We start from the raw sequence: 5,775 nt of genomic DNA, 5'->3' as shown, positions 1-5,775 counted from the left end.
CTTATCTATTTTCTATTATACCTTTTTTGTGAAGGGGGATTGTAAAGTTTGTTTTGTTTGTTTTTGAATTTCGCGCAAAGCTACACGAGGGCTATCTGCGCTAGCCGTTCCTAGTTTAGCAGTGTAAGACTAGAGGAAAGGCAGCTAGTCATCACCACTCACCGCCAACTCTTGGACTACTCTTTTACCAACGATTAGTGGGGTTGACCGTCACATTATAACGCCCCCACGGCTGAGAGGGCAAACACGTTTGGTGTGACGGGGATTCGAACCCGCGACCCTTAGTTTACCACCAACTCTTGAGCTACTCTTTTATCAACGAATAATGGGATTGATCGTCACTTTATAACCCCCCACAGCTGAAAGGGCGAGCATATTTGGTGTGACAAGTATTCGAACGCGCGACTCTCAGAGTACGAGTCAAGTGCCACAACCACCTGGTCATGCCGAGCCTCTCCTCGCTGTTTTAATCACAATAGATGTTCTAACTTGGATTTACCAACTGAAGTGCCCACATAACGTACGAAGAACATGAAGCCTTAAAACATGTACTTTATTTTTGTACAACGTTTCATTTCTAACAGTGAGACATGATCAGGAAGAACAATTATAGAACGAGATTGATCATGTCTTATTGTTAGAAACGAAACGTTGTACAGAAATAAATATATTATACCCCAAGTATATGTTTGAAGGCTTCATCTCGAATTTGTATTTTGAAGTGTAGGCTTACAGACTTGTCTACCTAAAGAGTTATCTCTGATAAAACAAAGTAAGCGCCATCATTCATATCACTTTAGTCAAAATCGTTCAGTCAAAGATATTTATTTATATAGAATTGTCAGTCTAAAGAGCTACTTGTCTGAGATACAAAAAAAGTATGCTGGTACCATAACACTTTAAATAAATATTTGTATCATATTTGTCTTTATTTAACCACGCATTTTCGAGAGAGCTGTTTGCGATATAAAGAAAACGATTCCTGCGTTCGTATCTGGAAGTGATATCAATTTCATATTTGTAACAACAAAATTATTCTTTAAACCAAGTGAAGCCTACATATCAGTAATGTTACTTCTAGAGTTCTTCAGTACAACGGAGAGTAATGTATTTGATGATTGTATAAACAACGAGAAGAGTATTTTACCTGATGATTGTACAACCAATGAGGAGAGTATTTTACCTGATGATTGTACAAACAATGAGGAGATTATTTTACCTGATGATTGTACAAACAATGAGGAGATTATTTTACCTGATGATTGTACAACCAATGAGGAGAGTATTTTACCTGATGATTGTACAAACAATGAGGAGAGTATTTTACCTGATGATTGTACAAACAATGAGGAGAGTATTTTACCTGATGATTGTACAACCAATGAGGAGAGTATTTTACCTGATGATTGTACAACAAATGAGGAGAGTATTTTACCTGATGATTGTACAAACAATGAGGAGAGTATTTTACCTGATGATTGTACAACAAATGAGGAGAGTATTTTACCTGATGATTGTACAAACAATGAGGAGAGTATTTTACCTGATGATTGTACAAACAATGAGGAGAGTATTTTACCTGATCATTGTACAAACAACAAGTGGAGTATTTTACCTGATGATTGTACAAACAACAAGTGGAGTATTTTACCTGATGATTGTACAAACAATAAGGAGAGTAGTTTACCTGATGATTGTACAAACAGTGAGGAGAGTATTTGTCTCGTGTTTATGATCTCTGTATTTCTTCTGGTTAAAATAATTTCAAAGCTCTGTAGTGTTGTTTACATAAGATCAGGCTTGTTCCGGAAAAAAAGCCATACTGATGTTGTTTTCTCCCACTAACTCACTTTTCCAGAAACCGATATACTGTGCATTTATGATCTCCTAGCAGACCAAAAGCAAAAGAAAAAGAAAAGAAATCCACTTTAGACGCGTCGGATGGACGTCACCGGTGTGTGTGATTCGACCTCCTTACTCAAAAGAACAGTCGTTGATTTAAATTAAAGAGCGACTGGAAGCTTGTGAGACTTCGACACTTTTAAAATCTTGTTTATCGCCTGGTCACTGATATGGAAAGTAAATGTTGTTTTATCCCCTGGGTTGTTTTAGGTTTCTATGTTTGCTTGTAATCAAGCACAAAACTATACAATGGGTTATTTGTCCTCTGCCCACCACGGGTGATTATCTTTGGTTATCATGGTATCAGTCTTGTTTGATTTAAGATACGGTTTTAGAACCCACTGATATCGTTGGTACCCTGATGTGGGAATGTTTTCATTCATCTGGAGAGAAGAAAGACGACATATTTTCGAGTAAATGCATTATTTTAAAATTCTTCATTTTCATGTCTTTTATCAGTTTTTGTTTTGTTTCGGAATAAGCAAGTCCTACATCCCCTGATGAAGTTTCAGGGGTATTTTACAAACCCAGTCTGAGCAGATTAATTTTGTACGTGTGTAGGTGGCTCTACCGTGTGGCTATTGTTGGTGAACAACGTTGGTAGTCACAAGAAACCAGCATTTAACTTAATATCCGTTTCCAAAACGTTGTTAATGTTCTATATCTTCAATAGTTTATCTCCTTCAGTTATCACTTTCTCCATATGGAAACACGTGTTAAACAAAGTAGGCTCAAACATTATCTTGTCATGAAATTAGGTGTTGAATATAATAAACTCAGCCGTTAGACGACAACGCAATCACATGCTAAACCATATAATCACAGAAAAGTGAGTCACCAGTTTACCTTGTAATAACAGAAAAGTGAGTCACAAATTCACCATGCAATAACAGAAAAGTGAGTCACTAGTTCACCTTGTAATCATAGAAAAGTGAGTCACATGTTCATCTTGTAATCACATAAAAGTGAGTCACCAGTTTATCTTGTAATCACATGAAAGTGAGTCACAAGTTTACCATGTAATAACAGAAAAGTGAGTCACAAGTTCACCTTGTAATCATAGAAAAGTGAGTCACTAGTTCACCTTGTAATCACAGAAAAGTGAGTCACTAGTTCACCATGTAATCACAGAAAAGTGAGTCACTAGTTCACCTTGTAATCATAGAAAAGTGAGTCACATGTTCATCTTGTAATCACATAAAAGTGAGTCACCAGTTTATCTTGTAATAACAGAAAAGTGAGTCACAAATTCACCATGCAATAATAGAAAAGTGAGTCACTAGTTCACCTTGTAATCATAGAAAAGTGAGTCACTAGTTCACCTTGTAATCATAGAAAAGTGAGTCACTAGTTCATCATGCAATAACAGAAAAGTGAGTCACAAATTCACCATGGAATAACAGAAAAGTGAGTCACTAGTTCACCTTGTAATCACAAAAAAGTGAGTCACTAGTTCACCTTGTAATCATAGAAAAGTGAATCACTAGTTCACCTTGTAATCACAGAAAAGTGAGTCACTAGTTCACCTTGTAATCACAGAAAAGTGAGTCACAAATTCACCATGGAATAACAGAAAAGTGAGTCACTAGTTCACCTTGTAATCACAGAAAAGTGAGTCACAAATTCACCATGGAATAACAGAAAAGTGAGTCACTAGTTCACCTTGTAATCACAGAAAAGTGAGTCACTAGTTCACCTTGTAATCACAGAAAAGTGAGTCACAAATTCACCATGGAATAACAGAAAAGTGAGTCACTAGTTCACCTTGTAATCACAGAAAAGTGAGTCACAAGTCCACCATGTAATCAAGATGAACATTACAAAATGATAAGGTGTAGAAAAGAAAGGGCGTGTGGTGGCATAATGGCAGAGACGATAGTTTGTAAGGATGAGATGAGACACACTGATGTTATTTGTGTCTCACAATGCTATGTGTTATAGTGAGAGAAATCTACTCACACTTATATTTACAAGTTTGGTGATACAAAGAGTCCATAGTAAAAAAATGAATAACAATTAAATATAGTATTTTATGTGTAGCTATTTTGGTGTCACTTGGTGATTGGTTCAATTTGCTGACAGTTTTATACATACCAGAAAAACAAAAGGGGAGACCTGCAAAAATGTATGTATTTTTGGCATTTATGTAAATACGTTTACACTGTAATATGCACGTACGAAGTAATTACAAATAACAGCTGTATGTATCAATATTATGTTTAGTACACCGGCTGTAAATAATTTATCGATTGCTAAAGTGGATTTTCGAAGGCCAAGACCTCACTTTCTTTAGTAACGGTATGCAATTCGACATAGTTTAATATAATGATGGGGTGAGGGTTAAAAATAGATCTTCACCATTAAAAAAAAGGCACAAAAATGGTGGTAAGAGTGTCTCTAGGGCTTTCTCTCACAGACAAGCACGTGTCATTCCTTGACGTAAAGGAAAGAGATATTTTCGTCAGCTCCATTTCTTGTTGCTACCAATGTGTAATTGTAATCCAATGTGTTTTGTTAAGTAAAAATAGATGAAAACTTATTCCAGTTCACGAGGTCCTAAATAGTTTTGAGATTTATCCAAACCTTTCCTTTTGTTTGTTTGTTTGTTTGTTTTGAATTTCGCATAAAGCTACTCGAGGGCTATCTGTGCTACCCGTCCCTTATTTAGCAGTGTAAGACTAGAGGGAAGGCAGCTAGTGATCACCACCCACCGCCAACTTTTGGGCTACTCTTTTACCAACAAATAGTGGGATTGACTGTAACATTATAACGCCCACACGGCTGAAAGAGCGAGCATGTATGGCGCCCGTCGCGAATCCGCGACCCTTAGATTACGAGTCGCACGCCTTAACACGCTTGGCCATGCCACGCCGCAAATGGATTTACAAAACTACTTGTGTAATTTTTCGTGGAATTTTCGTTTTTTCATCGCTATATTTTATAACTCAGTATTTGCTAGATCTTTCTAGTAGGAAAATATCGCATTTTACCCTCAGTTAAACATCAAACATACTCGCCCTTTCAGCTCTGAAGGCGTTATAATGTCATAATGAATCCCACTATTCGTTGGTAAAAGTGTAGCCCGAGAGTTGCTAAATTAGGGTCGGCTAGACGCAGATAGCCCTCGTGTAACATTGCGCGAAATTCAAAACAATCAAACAAATATTCACTTAATTTTACACATCGTGAGTTAGCTACCGTGCAAATCACTTGGTAGTTATTAAACTCAGTCTAATCAAAGACCTAACTTACTAATCAATTTTTCAACCTATAAATATATTTTTTTTATAATTTCCTATAAATGTTGACTTTATTTTTAACTTTGATCGTTGTACTTTTAAGGGGGCGCTCAGGTATTTGAAATTAAACATTCGGTGGGGAGATAAGGGTGCTTGTGGTAGGTAAAAATATTGTTCTTTGAAAAAATCGTGTTCATATTTTTGATCAACATAAATATTTTAAACAGCGTATCAAGAGACAAAAACCAACGAATAGTTGGTAAGCATACTATTCTGTTTATTATTCAATATTAAATACCTTAAATAAGTACGTTTACTGAGAACATTTTATAATCATCGGTGTAAGCACATAGCAATAGAAGCATAAAACCATATACGTACAGTAGTAATACAGAGACACACAACTAAGTTTCTACTCAGTAATATAAGTACACAACCTCTGATGAAGGCGAGAACATAAGCATACGGTAATGTCAGTACAGAGCAATGTGAAAACACAACAATATATACGTACGCAAGAATGTATGCCAATGGTAACACTTTCCTAAGACGTCACGTTAATTGAGCTTTGTTCCTAACATATTATGTTATACCTTATAAGATCTTTAACTTAAATTTTATACAATCAAAGACT

Source organism: Tachypleus tridentatus, chromosome 10 (assembly GCF_004210375.1).
Source record: "Tachypleus tridentatus isolate NWPU-2018 chromosome 10, ASM421037v1, whole genome shotgun sequence".
NCBI lineage: Eukaryota > Metazoa > Arthropoda > Merostomata > Xiphosura > Limulidae > Tachypleus > Tachypleus tridentatus.
Note: the sequence above shows the minus strand (reverse complement) of the source record.